Source organism: Hipposideros armiger, unplaced genomic scaffold (assembly GCF_001890085.2).
Source record: "Hipposideros armiger isolate ML-2016 unplaced genomic scaffold, ASM189008v1 scaffold_427, whole genome shotgun sequence".
Classification (NCBI taxonomy): domain Eukaryota; kingdom Metazoa; phylum Chordata; class Mammalia; order Chiroptera; family Hipposideridae; genus Hipposideros; species Hipposideros armiger.
This window is the reverse complement of record NW_017731777.1, coordinates 350,958-369,641: the sequence shown is the minus strand read 5'-3', so window position 1 is coordinate 369,641 and position 18,684 is coordinate 350,958. Positions and strand designations below refer to the sequence as shown.

Sequence of the window (18,684 nt, the reverse complement as noted above, 5' to 3'; positions counted from 1 at the left end):
GACTGGTTTTGTGTCCTAACATGTGGTCTATCTTGGAAAATGTTCCATGTGCACTTGAGAAGAATGTATATTTTGTTGCTTTGGGGTGAAATGCTCTAAAAATATCAATTAAATCTACCTGGTCTAAAGTGTTATTTAAGGCCACTGTTTCCATGTTGATTTTCTGTCTTAGGATCTGTCCATTGGTGACAACAGGGTGTTGACGTGCCCTACTACAATAGTGTTGCTGTTGATCTCTGTGTTTATGTCTGTCAAAATCTGTTTTATATATTTAGGAGCTCCTATGTTGGGTGCATAGATGTTTACTCGGGTTATGTCCTCTTGTTGAATCGATCCTTTTATTATTATGTAGTGTCCTTCTTTGTCTTTTATTGTAGACTTCATTTTAAAGTCTATTTTTTCTGTAATAGGTATTGCTACTCCCGCTTTTTTCTCATTTATATTTGTGTGAAATATCTCATTCCATCCCTTTACTTTCAGTGTGTGTGTGTTTTTTGATCGGAAATGAGTCTCTTGTAAACAGCATATGCATGGGTCCTGTTTTCTTATCCACTTAGCCACTCTATGTCTTTTGACTGGAGCATTTAATCCATTCACATTTGAAGTGATTATGATAGTTGCATATTTATAGCCATTTTGTTATTTGTATTTCTGATCTTCCTGGGTTAGCTTGTTTCCCCCATTCTTCTGTTTAAAAAAGCCCTTTTAGCATTGTTTGCAATGCTGGATTGGTGGTAATGAATTCCTTAAGTTTATTCTTTTCTGAGATGCTCTTTATCTGTCCTTCAATTTTCAGTGATAGCCATGCTGGGTAGAGCAATCTTGGTTGTAGGCCTTTATTTTGTATCACTTTGAATATTTCCTGGCACTCCCTTCTGGCCTGCAGAGTTTGTGTAGAAAAGTCAGCTGTTAGTCTGTAGGAGTTCCTTTGTATGTAACCTGCTGTCTTTCTCTTGCTGCTTTTAGGATTCTGTCTTTGTCTTTAATCTTTGCCATTTTTACTATGATGTGTCTTGGTGTGGACCTTGTGGGTTCAGCATGTTTGGAACTCTCTGCACTTCCTGGGTTTGTATGTTGATTTCCTTCACCAAGGTAGTCTTTGACTGATTCATTATTTCTTCAGATACATTTCGATCCCTTGCTTCTTCTTTTCTCCTTCTGGTATTCCTGTGATGAGAATGTTGTTGCGCTTGATATTGTCCCACAGGTCTCTTAAACTATTTTCATTGTTTTTTATTCTTTTTTCTTTTTGTTTTCCCAACTGGGTGATTTCTGCTATTTTGTCTTCTAACTCACTGATCCAATCCTCTGCTTCATCTAATCTACTGGTGATTCCTTCAAGTATGTTCTTCATTTCAGTTATTTTACTCTTTAGTTCTACTTGGTTGTTTTTTATGATTTCTGTATCCTTCTTTATGTCCTCCCTAAGTTCCTGAAACTTTTTTTATCATCAGTGTTCTAAACTCTGTCTCTGAAAGGTTGGATACCTCTGTTTCATTTACTTCCATTTCTTGAGGTTTCTTTTGATCTTTTACTTGGGACATGTTTCTTTGTTTCTTCATTCTGGCTGTTACTCTGATTTCATCGATGTATTAGATCACCTAGAAAGAAAAGAAAAGAAAAAAAGAAAGAAAAAGAAAATAACAGAAAAAAGAAAAAAAGGGGGCAGGGAGGGGCTCTCCGCCTGCTTTAATCTGCAGACCACTTGCTCAGCAATAGAGACACTCTGGGCGACTCAGCACCAGCTTTTGGGGAGAAGGGTTCAGTGCGTCATGTGCCAAATTCCCTGTAGACTTGAAGTAAGCTTCCCACGATTAGTTGCTGTGTGCTCTGGAACCGTGGTCACCACCAAAACTCCTCACAGGTTGTTGTGTGCTGTCTGCTGCTGCAAAAAACCCTCTGTGGCCTGTGGAGGTAGGGGCCAGGGACCAGGGGCTTAGGGTGCCCCTGGCAACACAGCTCTAGGTGGGCAGGGCAGGCACCCAAGGCACCACAGGGTGTGGTCAGTGGACCCCACCAAGTCAAAGCAGCATGCACTCCTGCATCGGCAGCCAGCCCACACAAACTCGCCAGGAAAGCCCCGGCCGAATCACACAGGCTCATAGCTCATGGCCCTACACTCCCAGGAAAACGCCCTGTCTCAGCCTGTTCCAATCAGCCGCTCAATCATCAGGCCGAGCAGCCTGACAGCCAGTCATCACCCAGTTAACGCTGCACTTGCAGTGTGGAAATTGGGGACCTAAGGTGTGGTACGCACTCCCGGGTCTCAAAAAGCAGGTTGTTGGAGTCAGAGCGTTCATGCCAGGTGTTTCCCTGGGTACGCAGCACAAGCAGTGTGGAGGGTGGGGATCCAAGGCCACATGCGCATGCACGTATGCACGCACACATGCACTCCTGCGCCAATTCCAGCTGACGAATGCAGTCCCAGTCCTGAGCCTCTGTGGGAGGGCCCAGCCCTGAAAAAATGGCGCCCTCATGTGCACCACCCGTGTGTAAGCTCCACACCACAGGAACAATGGTCCCCAAACCTCCAGCTCCCATGCCTAAGGCACTCAGTTCAGTCCTTCCTGGAGGCTCCTGGGCCCAGTTCACAAAGCTACTCCCTCCACCAGGAACTGGGTGAGTGCTCACTAGCGAGCGAGTTGGTTTGCCGGCTCCACTGGTTCTCCAGCTGCCCTCAGCCTCACCGAGTTGAGCAAAGAGAGTCCTCACTATTTTCTCCTTCCAGCTTTCATAGAAGTCCTCTTCCCGGTAAAGTAACTCTGGGCTGGTGAGCACAGTTTGGGGCCGGAGGGTCTCTCCCCCAACCGGAGAAGCCTCCCCACCACTGAGGTGTCCCTCATGGGGTTCGCCCTCTCTCGTCTCCACCCCTCCTACCAGACTCTACGTGGCCTCCTTTTTAAGTCCTTCGTTTAGAGGTTCTGCTCATCTAGTGTCCAGGGAACTTCCGAGGTTGAATATCTTATAAATTATTTGTAATTTTGGTGTGATCCTGGGAGGCAGTCGGCACAGCGTCTATCTATTCCGCCATCTTACCAGAAGTCCCCTGGCTTATATACCTTTAACCACAAGGATAAAAAGTGAACTCTATCCTTTTCCCCAGAGAGTTCGAATTAGTAGGTTCTAATTTAATGACATTCAAAGAGCTGTTGATCAGCCTTACTGTCCACTATTTTCCTCCCCATATTCCACAATTGTTCCTGAGTTAACACCCACACTGCCTGTTTGTCCACTTTAACTCACAGCATATCTCCTTCAGCTCAGCTTGCTCACCCTGCTTTCTATGGTTTGAATGGCAATCCTTCTCCTGTGGGACACCTATTATTAATACCAACAGAAAGAATTAACTTTTACAAACTGTCCAAGTATAATTGATTACACTTGCTTTGTTTGCATTTAAGAAAAAAAGACAAAGCAATTATCTTTCACTTTTCTTCTAACTATATTCTCGTATAAATAAAGCTTTTCTTGGTAGCCCTCAATGTAATGCATAGCATGATGCATATTTTCTATGCTTATTGAACACTTTGTTTCAATTTTTTCCAAGGCAAATATATTTGGCTGCAACCTCTGAAAGTTAAACAATTAATAAGTGTCAGAAAAATGGCATCAAATATAAACCTCAGTTGAATACAAATGAATAAACACGCAGAACACTTCTGATATTTAACAGAATCAGCCTCAAAGGCCACAAAGTGACCACCACTGTTATTAGCAATAATTAACTCTGACATTGCAATTAACTTGTGTCACATGTGTCACAAAAAATCTGCGTATGTGATGAGTGTTTTTACAATTATGTTAGGCATCAGCATTGAGAATTCTGTTCCTCTTTCTTTCTCACCCCCCACCCCCTTTTCCTTCCTTCTTCTCCTTCTTTTTCCCAAGTACCTCCCTCTTCTCTGGCTTTTTGAATTTTATCATAAAAGTTCCATTTGCAGGGATCAGTGCAAAATGAAAATGTGGACCCTGTTGTTCCCAAAGCAGGAAAAATGTATCACTAAAGATACTAAAATATAAAGCTTCCCTTTAAAATATTTTTATTTATGTAATAGGATAATAATGATACATAAGTAACAATATAAGCTTATAAATTATAATAAATTATATTTTATTTTATAATAGAGCATTGTTTCCATTAATATATAATATAATAAATATAATTTTATTGTGTAAAGTTGGCCTCTTGCAAGAGAGACCATGTGAAAACGACCCCCTCACAGGGAGACACAGACACATACCTCTCTGGCCCAGATCAAGGAGGGCAGCAGGGGTTCTAACCATTTTCCCTTCCCCTAGTATGGGGAATCAGGTCTTGGCATCAGTGCAAGGCCACCCAACAGGACTGACCCCCTTAATAGGAGAAGAGAGGACTGAATCCCCTAACTCACTTGGAGATGATGGCCAGACCACCCAATCTTGCTCCCTCTCCCTACTTCGTCCTACATATTCTCCTGTTTGTAAACTTGGGCTTTGGGTCTGATTCCTGAAGAAGGGCCAGAGGAGGGTGGGAAGGAGGAAAGTTGCTTTGGTGTATCCCAGTAGAGGTCTCTCTTACTGTAGACAGCACTCTGAGAACAGAGATAATAGGAGGAGTTTCTGCGTGACCATGGAGAGAGGAGTTTCTGGCTACCCCATGACTACTGCAGCAATGTGTTTCCCAGGCTCAGCTAGAGAGCACGGGGTCTTTGGGAAGGGATATTTTCAGAATAACAGTGGCAGTTTATGAGGTTAAGTCACAGCGTGGCCTGAGTGGGAAAGTACACTACTTGCTATGAGAGATGTATTGCTCACTGAAAGAGTGGCAAGAATTGGTGAATTTATAATGAAATTTATCAAGAGAAAAAATTTAGGAATATGTATTGAAGACTCTTTAACAGAAAGGAAAAACTATAAGGCTTTTGGATTTTGACTTATTTGCATTTGTTGATATAAAGTCACATTTTCTTGACTCAGGATTTATTTATTTATTTATTTTTTCAAGTATAGTTAACATACAATATTATATTATTTTCATGTGCATAATATAATTATTAGACATTTATATACCTTATGAAGTGGTCATCTAATAAGTCCAGTACCTATTTGACACCCTATGAAGGTTGAACAATTAAGTGTGTGAACTTACTTGTCTGAGCTTTTCATGCCTAGTTATTATAATATTATTAGTTGTATTTCCCTATGTTGTACTTTACATCCCTATGACTCTTTTTTTCTAATTAAGTTTATTGGGGTGACAATGGTTAGTAAAATTACATAGGTTTCAAGTGTACAATTGTATAATACATCACCTATATATCACATTGTGTGTTCACCACTCAGAGTCAGTTCTCCTTCCATCACCATATATTTGACCCCTTTTCTCCTCTTCTACTACTATTTTTATAATTTGCAAGTTGTACTTCTTAATCCCTTTCACCTTTTTCATTCATCCTTCACACCCTCTCCTATCGGCAACAATTAATTTGTTCTCTGTATCTATCAGTTAGTTTCTGTTTTGTTTGTTCATTTATTTTGTTTTGTAGATTTCACATATAAGTGAAATAATATGATATTTGTCTTTTTCTGTCTGATGTATTTCACTTAGCATAATATTTTCTAGGTCCCCACGTGTTGTTGCAAATGGTAAAACTTCATTCTTTTTTGTGGCCAAGAAATAGTCCACTGCATACATGTACCACTGCTTCTTTACCCAGTTGTCTATTGATGGGCACTTAGGTTTCTTGCATATCCTGGCCATTGTGCTGCAATGAGCATAGGGATGTATATATCATTTTGAATAGTGTTTTGGATTTCTTCAGATAAATACCCAGAAGTGGAATTGCTGGGTCATATGGTAGTTCTATTGTTAATTTTTTGAGGAAACTCTATACTGTTTTCTATAGTGGCTGCACCAATTTGAAATTCCACCAATATCATAAAGGTTCCCTTTTCCCCACATCCTCACCAGCAGTTATTGTTTGTTGATTTATTGATGATGGCCATTCTGACAGGTGTGAAGTGATACTCATTGTTTTTTAATGTGTATTTCTCTGATGATTAGTGATGTTGAGAATCTTTTCATACATCTATTGGACATCTGTATGTCCTCTTGCGAGAAATGTCTATTCAGGTCCTCTGCCCATTTTTAAATTGCATTATTTGTTTTTTTTTATGTCAAGCCATATGAGTTCTTTATACATTTTGAATACTAATATCTTACTGGATATATAATTTGCAAATTTCTTCTCTCATTCAGTAGCTTGTCTTTTTGTTTTGTTGATGGTTTCCTTTGTGGTTCAAAAGCTTTTTTTTATGTAATCCCATTTGTTTATTGTTGTTGCTTTTGTTGTCATTGCCTTAGGAGGCATATCCAAAAAAATATCATAAAACCAATTGGATTCTGGATTTAACCTCCTGGAAAAGACATGTGGAATTGGTCTAAATTGTCTGCTAGAATATCTCCTTGAAATTTGAAAAGATAATAATTTACTGTAAATAGATGGGGATGCTAGTTATGACTTCACTTAATATTGGCTTGGTATTCAGAGTTGGGCATGTTAGAAGAGATTTATTATGTGAGAGCAGAGAACCTACCAGCTGACTTTGTTCCAAGGAAACTCTCAGAAGTTACTTCTTTCACTAAAGCAATGAGAAACTCTCCAGCAAGAAGGCATCACTGTGATGCTCAATCTGAGATTATCTTTTTACAATAGGATTGACAGTAGGAAATGCTGCCATGTAACTGGGTTCTCTAACATCAATGAAGATAACAGAATTCCAGCATAAGAGAGTCTAAATAGAGTAGAGAGTCAGGGTGAATGTCATCTCCTTTAATGTGCAGTAAAGCTGGAATGACAATTACTGTATCTTGACTTATAGAGATCTATGGCAATGGCTATGGAAAACCTGATTATGAAACATCAAGTGATTATACAAATGGAGCGACCCATTATGAGCTGTGTATTTTCAGACTCAACAAAAGTCAAGCAAGCTTAGTGGCAATCTATTATGCACTGGAAGTGGTTCATTTGAGATCAGGTTCCAGCAGGTTTGTGGGGCATACGTTCCATGAACAGGTGACCGATATCTCCTGCTACTTACCTCTGTGTCTTTAATTCCTCTCCTTTAGCTCACCTCTATGGCCTCCTGGTAAGGAGGGTTCTCTAGCACCAATTGACAGAAGACAAAGCAAAATAAAACAAAACAAAGCAAAAACAAACAAACAAACAAAACAAAACAAAATACAAAAACAAACAAACAAACAAAAAACAAGTCTGGTTAACAGATGAGTAAGTTCAAAATATTCATAAAAAGCTACAGATGAATATCTGCCAATAACAAGCCCACACATGGCTGGTCCTAATGTACAGTGGTGAGCTATCTTCCTAGCAGTATGCATTTGACCTTTAACTTTTGGGGAGAGGAGAAGTGGCTTAACATAAGGACATACATTGAGAGAGACATTTCTGGGAAGTGGCAAATGGCTTGGTTTGCTGATCAGGGACACAGGCTGAGATTGGAATGCAGGAAGCCAGAGTGTCTGGGAAAGAAGCATATGGTAGAACCTACTGGAGTGGGCACAAACTCTGTAGATCTTTATGTCTCAAAGAGTATCCACAACATAGAACTTAGAAACCAGGAGAATAGAATGACGTGGATAGTAAACATCAGCTAGACTTGATTCTTGGTACCTCAGTGCTTGTCAATGGGCTCAAGAACAGAGGAGTGATAGTCCCACATCCTGGACTTTCTCTCACCAAGGCTGATGTCATTACTGCTGAATGTCTGATCCATGAGCAATTGTGATCACCACAGAGCACTAAGCATCTGTTAATATAGTGCCATCCTTGAGGAGACCATGCAGCCACTTGGCAGCAAGTTGATTATACTGGGCTCTTTGCCCTTAAGAAGAAGCAGTGTTTCATCCTTACTAGGCCAAATGTGTTGGACTTCCTTCACTTCCTAGCATTATATCTGAGGATTCAGAGTGTCTTATCTACTAGCATGAGATCCCCAATGAAGTAGCCTTGAATGGAGGGTGAGAAAATGGGCAAATGAGCACATGACCAATTGATTCAATCATATATCACATCGTGATAGCCTCTTAAAGTCTCAGTTGAAGCATCTGCAAGGCAGGGACACCATTTGTCAAAATGTGTGATACACCAGGTCGGACAATTAAGTTAGAGAATTCCTTGCAACAATGTTGTTAACCTTTTTGGATATCAGAGCGATTATTCATTATGAATTTGTACCAACTGGAGAAACACTTAACCAAGTTTACTATTTGGAAGTGCTGAAAAAGCTGTGTGAAAAAGTTAGATGAAAAGGACATGAACTTTTCACCAACAATTCATGGCTCTTGCATCACGATAATGCACCAGCTCACACGGCACTGTCTGTGAGGGAGTTCTTAGCCAGTAAACAAATAACTGTATTGGAACACCCTCCCTACTCACCTGATCTGGCCCACAATGACTTCTTTGTTTACCCAAAGATAAAGGAAATATTGAAAGGAAGACATTTTTATGACATTCAGGACATCAAGGGGAATACGATGACAGCTCTGATGGCCAATCTAGAAAAAGAGTTCCAAAATTGCTTTGAAGGGTGGATTAGGCACTGATGTCAGTGCATAGCTTCTCAAGGAGAGTACTTCAAAGGTGACCATAGTGATATTTAGCAATGAGGTATGTAGCACTTTTCCTAGGATGAGTTCACAAACTTAATTATCAGACCTCATACTTTCAACTAATTTCCGTTATATAATGATATGTCTCAGAGAGTTAGAATACAATGATCTGAGGACAAAACAGTAGAAGTAGCAGTGGCCCTTCTCACTATTATTTCCAATGACCACCTTGGATAAGGTGTACTTCCTGTACCTAAAGCTTTAGGTAGTACTAGACTAGAAGTCCTAGTTACAAAAGTGGTATGTTTTTTTTCTAGGTAATACAGTAAGGGTTCCACTAAATATAAAGCTATGTATACAACCTAGTCATTTTAGGCTTTAGGCTCCTATTGCTGGCAGATCAGCAAGCCATATATATATATATGATGGCTGACAAATATGTTCACAAACGCATCCTAGAAAATGTGTCACATCCCTCATTGCTGAATATCACTATGGTCACCTTCGAAGTACTCCTCTTGGGGAGCTATGCACTGACACCAGTGCCTAGTCCACCCTTCAGAGCAATTTTGGGACTCTTTTTCTAGATTGGCCATCAGAGCCGTCGTCGTATTCCCCTTGATGTCCTGAATGTCATAAAAATGTCTTCCTTTCAATATTTCCTTTATCTTTGGGTAAACAAAGAAGTCATTGTGGGCCAGATCAGGTGAGTAGGGAGGGTGTTCCAATACAGTTATTTGTTTGCTGGCTAAGAACTCCCTCACAGACAGTGCCGTGTGAGCTGGTGCATTATCGTGATGCAAGAGCCATGAATTGTTGGTGAAAAGTTCATGTCCTTTTCATCTAACTTTTTCACACAGCTTTTTCAGCACTTCCAAATAGTAAACTTGGTTAAGTGTTTCTCCAGTTGGTACAAATTCATAATGAATAATACCTCTGATATAAAAAATGGTTAGCAGCACCATTTTGACTCTTGATTTGGACTGATGGAAATTTTTGGTCATGGAATACTGGCTGACTTCCATCGTGCACTTTGATGCTTTGTTTTAGTGTTGTATTGGTACACCCATGTTTCATCATCAGTGATTACATAGCCCAAAACATTGTCTTGTATCTCCAAAAGGTCTTGGCAAACTTTGACTCTCCTTTGCTTTTGTTCATTGGTGAGCTCCTTCAGGGCCATTTTTGCACACACCTTTCTCATGCCAAGATTTTCAATTAAGATTTTCCTAGCTATTTCTCTGTCGATGTTTACTTGGTCTGCTATGCTTCTCACAGTCAGCTGAAGATTTTGACACACAATTCAACAAATTTTTGCAATGTTTTCATCAGTTCTGCTGATTACTGGCCTCCCTGACCTCCCATCAGTGATGCGTTCTCTCTCCTCAGAAAAACGTTTAATCCATTTGTACATTGCCATTTTCCTCATGGCATTATCCTCATAAACTTCGACGTTTAATCCATTTGTACATTGCCATTTTCTTCATGGCATTATCCTCATAAACTTGGACTAACGTGTCCTTGATTTCACTTCCATTCTTGCCAAGTTTAACAAGAAATGTAATGTTTGTCTGTTGCTCTAATTCAAGCTCAGGCATTCTCACAATGGCACACAAAAACATGCAACAATAATGAACACCACTCAGCAAGACACTGCCACATGTCAACACAAACACAGCTGTGAGACACTGATATACCAAGGTTATGAAACCTTACAGAGCTGTTTGTACAGTGCTACCAATGGAAGCGTACCGTGGCAAGTTTGCGAACTTAATTGTCAGACTTCGTGTGTGTTTGTGTGTGTGTGTGTGTGTATTTGTATAATTGTACTATGCGCTATATATATATTTATATACATATATATTTATTTGATGGTAGTATGAGGGTAATTGTCCCTGATTATCATGAGGAGATAGGTTGGTGCTAAATAAAAAGGGCAAAGAAGTATATGTTTATAACTTAGAAGATTTACTGATGTAGCTTTTACTGTTTTACTGGTCTACTGATGTAGCCAGTTGATAACGTTAAATCAACAATAGTGGTAATCATGGTCTGATGTGAGAAAGTAACCAGTGGACCCCAAAGGGATGAAGGCTTGGCTTACCCACCAATCAAGCTACCCAGGTCAGCAGATGTGCTGCTGACAGCGAGGGGAGCAAAGATTGGCTGCCTTGTAGAGAAGTGAGATAATGAATATAGATCACAAACTATGGCCTAGAGACCAAATCTAGCAAACAACAACCCCGTTTTTGTCTTTGTTTCCTATCACTTTAAAGACTATTTTAGTTTTAAAACAACAACTAGCTATCATCTTAAAGAATTAGTGACTAAATGTATTGAAATAGAGTGGAGCATGAGTGAATCTGAAGGGGACAGGGGTGGCACAGAGCAGATCCTGTCACTGTACTGCCCATTTTCCCTCAGCACTTTCTATTCTCATCCAGCCGCTTAATGCAAGAGCCCAAAGCCCTGATTCAAGGCCGAGGAGAATACTCAACCACAACATGGGGAAGGCTGAAAGTGCTGGAGAATGAATTCCCCCAGGAACAGTATTCAAGCAATGATGGATGAGAATTGAGTTGAAAGATAGGGCCCAGCTTTCTAGTGCCTGTGGTAGGACAGCTCTCAGGGATGAATCACACAGGCCCAGAGGCTCCCATCAGAACTGAACTTTAGTTGACAACAGCAGCAATCTACTCATTAATGCACCTTTATTGGCTTTCTTCCCCTCACTGACTCATTTCCCTACTCTCCTACCAATATTTTCTTGGATCATTTGCCAAACCAATTACTTTCACTCAAATCCTTATCTCGGGGTCTGTTTCTGGGGGAAGCCAACCTAAGCCAATCTTGCAGAAACACAGGACTATCAACGCCCATAAAAAATCAATTGAAGGATATGTACTAGAAAAGGTTTGTTTCCCTGAGACAAAAAAACAAAACAAAACATTTTTATGAATTTTATTCTTAAATACAAAAGGTATATAAAATTCTATAATTAATCACACAAGACCTAATTTCCAATATTATTGACATAATATGTTTCTAAGTTTTGTCAGAAAGCACTTTTCTGTGCTACCTACAACCAGCATGTTGTAAAAATAATGATGAGACTTGAGCTCTATTAGGTAGTGTCTGGTTAGAAAACTCACTGTTAATCACCCTTCATTCCTGTGTTTTCTGAGAGAGCTGTACACACAAGGATTTTTTTTGAGACTTATGAATCTATGATAAAACTGGCTTGCAGTACTTGTAGCATTTGTCCTAAACTCAAGGTCTAACAAGGTTTCCTCATCCACTAAACCCAAAGGCAGATCTTACCATCACCCTGATGCTAAGTTACAAACAATGGAATGCTAAAGCACAAACATGAAATGAAACTAAGAAATATTTATGAAAAGGAACTAGGACCAAACTGAAAAGTATTAGTGAGAAAATAACTATGGAAGACAGACAGAGGAAATTCAGTGTATATATAATTTCTGCATTGACAAAAAGAGCAAATGAAACAGAGAAAAAATATTTGAAGATAACATACAGGACAAATTTTCTGAAAATAAAAATAATTGTGCCTACAGATGAAAACCTCTTTAGAAAACAGTTATTCAGAGGACTTATTGCAGACTGAAAAAATCAGAGATCAGATTAAAAGATCTAATAAAATACTAAGATCTATTTTTTCTACACTTTGAATATCTTTGCAATTCATTTGCTTCCCTATGTGCCTATCCTGGTCCAGGGCCATTGCACTTAAGTTACTGTATACTTTTTCTTTTTGGTCTCATGCCCCCTCAAGTTCTTCTCCATGGTATAGCCAAAGTGATCCTCCTAAACCTGACATGTCAAACTTCACTTGTGCCATATGATTCTGGAAAATAGCAATGATTAAGAACTTCCCCACCCTTTTGTGCTCTGGGATATGGCTTACTGCAAAGAACCATCCTTCCTTGTATGACCTAGATAGCACCCACAGATGCCCCCTTGTTTACCTCTGACAAAGTGAAACACAGGTGCTCTAAATTCCCATCTTTGCTTTATAAAAAGTTAGCTGAACTTTTTGTACCCACTGATCAATCTGAATAAAATACCTGCTAATTTCACTTGACCATCTTTTGTTTGTTATGCTTCCCTTCCTGCCCCAGCTCCATGAATTTTGACTATACTCAAAATATGCCAGCATACAACCCTTCTAACTATCCTTTCCAGGAATAGGCTGGACTCAGGTTAAAACTTTCTCTGATCTACTATCTATCCACTCATGCCACTTCCATTCATTCATCTTACTTTCCCTCACCTGATATTTTCATTTTGTTCTACCTTCCCTATAAAAGAAAAGCCCTTTCTTTTCTGCTTGACCTTTGAGATACTCATATATGTCATGGTTGGAGCATTCTTCTTATTGCAATAATTCCCCTTCCTCTACTGCAATAGTCTATCTCCTGTGGTAGAATTTTCCCTTTGAATGATAAGTCACCCCTTATCTAAGTCTGGATTTGTTTTTACACAAACCAAAGTCTGACTATGTCACTCTCCTTTTTAAAACCTTAATGATTTTTCACTGCTTTTAAGATAAAGCCCAAATTCCCCTTGTTTATAAGTCTTTTAGTGGACTAATTTATCCCACAGCTATATCTTTATAATCCTCTTTCCTCTCCTAAACCACCTTCCTTGCTGTGCCCCTTTCTCCAAGTTCAAGCCATTTTACAAGCTTTGCCATCCTTAAGACATCATGCTTTCTCTGAATTTAGACTTCCCAACTCTCCCCCTCTTCCTCTTGCCCTCGACCTTTTTGGATTTATCCTGCTTATCTATCAGGCCTCAGGTTTAATGTTCCATCCTTTGGGAGACTTTCTTGGACTTTTCACATGAGAGCTTGGTCACCTGTTAAGTCTTTTCAAAAAACTTCCTATACTCTCCCTCTTATGTTGTCATTGTAACTGCCTCTTTAATTATCTCTATCTTAGACTTTCTAACTGAAGAAGACAGAGACTGTGTGCTTTTCATTGTTGCACCAAATGTCTATCACATGGAAGACACTCAATAAATATCAATTCTATCATTGTGATTGTATTAATTATGAAAAAAAATGAATTGAGTGCTTAGAACCAAAAAAAAGCAAAGATCAAAATAGTGGAACTGCCCCCAGCAAAGAATAGTTTATTAGTATTATTTTGTTTACAAGTGACAAACACTGAACTTGAACTAACGTAGGCAAAAAGAAGGTTATGCTTTCATACGAAAATTTAGGTAAGGAACATGTGAATTAGCTAGGGCTCTCCCAATAGTAAGTTTCAGGAAACTCAACTCAACTAGTAAAACCTTCTGGGGCAGGTTTAATTTTGGTGAAGCTTATCTGAAGGGTTCAAATGGTGATCTGGTCTCTCATTGTCTCCAGTTTTTCACTGTCCTCATCCATGTGAAAACTTCAGTCTCAGATCCCACTGGGTGGTAATGTGGATATAACAGAGCTCTCTGCCCTCACAGCTCCATGGTCCATGGTCAGCATCCCTGTTTTTTTTTTTTTTTCTTTTCCCCAGGGTTTCCTACAAAAGTTTTGAAATCCACTGGACAAGTTTTTCCACAACTGAGCAAGGTCATGTGTCCTCTCTGCACTAATCGCTGTGATGAGGGGAATTTAATTCTTTGCTTGGTTAATCTTATGTTACATACCCACCACAGCACGCGGAGGTGGAGCTGTGCCCAAACCTCAGAAGTGAGAGAGCGAGCGAAATCTCCAGCCCAACATTAGTGCTGCTGCCAGACCAGTACCAAAAGCAGTAGAAGCAAAAGACAAATGACTGCTACAGGTGGTCACAGAGCTGGCCTGTGACAAATAAACTCAGAGCCTGAATGTCCTTCGGATGTGCTTTCTCTGCCTGTGCTACTCTTTACACTTGTGCTGCTTTTTCCACGAGGGTGAAACCATGGCTCATGCCTCACCTTCTTTCCTTCAACTTATTTCAACAAATGTGACTACTCATTAATATTTTAACATTAAGAATATATGAAACTATTCATTTCCTTTCCCACAATAAATAAAAATCATTTTATTGCCTTTCTAAACAGACATTTAAGCAACAAGTTGGCTATAGTGTTTATAGCACAATCATAGAAATCAAATGTCCAAATTCAATTAGTGTGCCATTAAACTCTTGTCACACAAGGCAACAATGAATACAACTTATTATCCTAGTGGAAATACAAAAACCAAGAGGTAATCAAAATATCCCAATACACTGTGGAGAAAATCTACTACATTCATTTCTTTGTAGTGTCAAATATATGACCTTGAAGAAGTAAAAAAAGTAATCAAATTCTTCAAGCAATACATAGTACTATTGGAACCATAGTTTTGAAGCCGTTGTGTCTTTTCTCCAAATGATTTCTAATCTTGAGTTTGTGGAACTCTTCTCTCTACCCTTTCCTCATCTTTCCAAGTATGTGAAAGAATTCCCTGTAAATAGATTTTAATTGCACTTAACTGCTAATTAATCCTTCCCTGTAGATATTCCATATTGCCCCACGAAACCAGAAAACAATTCAAACCTAGGCCCTCCTCTAACTGGAAGCCACATTGTAAAACCTTATTCCGAAGAGCAGGAATGCCTCCAATAGATGAGAGTAACTAAGGTAATTTAAATATGGGTGAATACAGGAACAAATTCCCAGGCTCTGTTACTCTCTTTGTTGAAACTTATTCTTTTGGAAAATCGTTTTCGTTAGCCATTGGACAGCAAAATGCATTGTCAAGAAATTTTATAGCGATAATTATAAAAGATGTCCATTTGAACCCATTGAGGTCTCACTGATTTTATAATACCCAGCAGACCTCCCTGCAGGAGAACACTATATTTATGTGAGCAATATATGCGAGAATTGAGATCGTAAAATTAAATGACCACATAGAACTGTCATTTATATGATGAGCGCCTACATATGTGAAGGCTGGTTTATTTTGCAGCGTCGGTTTGCGTTAAATGGTCCACTCTCAGTGAACATTCTTAATCACGCATTTCTTCACTCTTTCTACAATATTACACTTGAAGGACTGGTAAGCAGTTTGCTATGAAATGTTAAATGGCTACTGGCACTGCTATTCTGACAGAAGAGCTCACTAAAATAGAAGTACAGTACATATTGTATTCAACTGTATTATGAGAGACATTATGGTTACTAGAATAACATTTCACCATTACCAACTGCTGAGAGAAAAGTCATTAAGATATTTGGCGAGCCAGCGCGATTTTTCAACAGAGCTTTGTACAAGACCTTAGCAGCTTCCATAGAGGGAGACTGGCTGTCTCACAAGAAAAAAAAAAAATCAAGTCAAGCTATGTTGTTCGATTTGTATTACTTTATTATCAGAGTCCAATGAGGAAGTTACTGGATATATTAGGAGTGTTGGGATAGTGTATGTGTGTGTGTGTGTGTGTGTGTGTGTGTGTGTGTGTGTGTGTGTATATATGTATGTATTTTGTATATATATATATATATATGTATTTTGTACATATACAAGTATTTTTACATACAAGTATTTTTGGCATATGTGTTTGTGATTGTGTGTGTGTATAAAATTAACCTATTGCGATAATTCTTATGACACTGTCAGTGTGTTAAAACTCACCTTTTACCAGGGAACTACCTTTGTCCAGAGATGAACTTGTTTACTTTTAAACAGTTAATTTTTCTTTTTAAATGAAAAGACATTCATGGATGGGGGGAGGAAGGTAAGAATCTGTCTGAAAACATTTCACCCAAATAAAATAAGTTATTTGCTATGAATACTTAACATTTCTTGCCATGGTTATTAGTGATTAAAAAAAATAGTGATAAAAACAGTTTTATAAATGCTTTGTGTGTGTGTGTGTGTGTGTGTGTGTGTGTGTGTATATATATATGTATATGTATATGTATATATAGTATACACAGACACATGTGTATGTATATGTTTTATATATATATATATATATATATATATATATATATATATATATGATAGATAGTTGATTGCTAAACTGACAAAGCTTACAACCTACTCCTGAAATGCTACTTCTGCTATTTCTATCTCATTACATCAGGAAAAAACACCAGCTTTCACACAAAAAAATATATACTTTTGGCTGTGTCTCAACAATAATGAAATAGACCACACTGGAATTATTTAGTAAAATAAGAATAGTTGTGAAAGCAAGAAGCTAAGCACTCTCATCGTTATCGCTGCTGTGGTCCCCTCTCCTTAGTAGGTGGCATACTACCTTACATAGAGCTCCCTGTCAGTAACTACTGGTTGAGTGAATATTCAAAAAACAAAACAAAAGAAAAAAGAACATTGGAGGTATTTTAGTAAATGATAGTATCAAATAAATATTTAAAATTACCTAGAAAACTGAATTCTATTCTTATGTAGTCAATTGTTTTGACTCCATGTAAAAAGGTCTCAAGTTTCTCACAAAAGTTATAAAATGTGGGGAAAAAATTGTAAATTCAGTTTACAAAAATCAAACCAGCAAATCAACTGAATTTTTCATTCTTTGATTTTTGGGTGCATATAGAAACACCCAGAGCATATATAACCAGCAGAATCATGTTCAGATTGCTCATCATAACTCATTTATATCAAACCCTCTGACTTATTTTTCATAAGCCAGTTTTCATCTCCCTCCTTACTGATACTAAAATTCATCAATTTCATTAAGGTAAATGTGGGTATCACCATATGTTTTGCAAACAATTTTGGACAGCACCAAGGTGACTGGGAAGATATTACTCCTGATGAAAGTCATGTTTCTTAACAAGAAAATAAAGCAAACCCACAACTGCTGATCCTCTAATAACCTCCTTTTGATCTGTGTATTTTGTTCCAAATATAGTAGTATAGTATCATATACAGATAGTATAAATATGACTTATTTCATTTAAAAATAGGAAATTTCAGGCTGGCTGAGTGGTGCGTTGGTTGGGAGCTGGCTTGGGATGCCAGAGGGCCCCGGTTCGGATCCCACATATGAGGGCCAGTGACACTGCCCTCTGCAGCTAGAATGCTGAATGGTGGCTCAACCTGGAGCTGGGCTGCCGTGGGTCACCGGCTACGGTGTAGGCGGCAGCCCCTGCTGCAGTGGGTTGCCATTGGCTACCGTGTGTAGCCAGCAGTCAGCATGAGTGGCCAGGAGCCACCATGAGCGGCTGTCCAGAAGCTGGTGACTGATCTGCCTCTCCTGGGAAGAGCGCAATGATGGTGTCAACTTGGGCCAGTGAAGCAACGTCCTCCACAACTAGACTGAAGAGCAAAGGGACAGCAACTTGTCTGTTCCCCTTCCCCCAGTTCCCCAGGGCTGTTCCCATCCCCCAATTCGCCAATAAAAATCTTTAAAAAAACAAGGATATTTCTCCTTTTACCTATTTTTCTATATCCCACCGTAGCTACATTACTTTGCAATGGTAACCAAGGGAGCCTTATCCAGTCAATGAATTTCTAGGCCTATATATTTGGATTCTGGGGGTAATGGAAGAGCTGGGAAGTGCTGTCCTTCTCTTCTACTTCATCCTGTTTCTCTTAGATCCTATCTAGATCCAATAATAAATCAGTCACCTGTACACATAGGCCATTCTATTATGTCATATAGAAGCAGGAAGGATTTCACTCTAAGGAGAAAGATGTAGAAAACATTTAACTTATTTCTCTTTTTTCTTTCTTTCTCTTTTTCTCTCTCTCTTTCTTTCTTTCTATTATTATTATTATTTGCTATTTATTTTTCTAGTATCTCCTAGCATAAGTGGCACATGGCAGGTTGTATTTCAATGAATAAATGAATGAATGAATGAATATACAGATGATGAATTAATAACTAGAATAAATAAATGAGGGAAAGAATAGTTTGAATTATTTAAATATCTATTTGGATTATATAAATATACAAATCTATATATAAATTATAGTTTCATAATACATTTCTGATATTAAGCACATACCTTTAGTTACTTTGCAGTGGAAAGTATTTACAAGAATATTATTATATATTTCACATATATAAGTATTGAAGATGCTCTTCATATTGGATAAAACATATCAG

General features: G+C 38.6%; 1 long non-coding RNA gene across 1 annotated transcript in view; it reads right to left on the bottom strand.

Moving 5' to 3' along the window:
• LOC109394540 (uncharacterized) overlaps nucleotides 1–18,684 on the bottom strand; it is a 104,856-nt gene that overhangs the window by 50,244 nt on the left and 35,928 nt on the right. The window contains exon 2 of the long non-coding RNA XR_002126470.1: nucleotides 7,084–7,145. This is a non-coding gene — a long non-coding RNA (uncharacterized LOC109394540). The remainder of the gene's footprint in view (nucleotides 1–7,083; nucleotides 7,146–18,684) is intronic.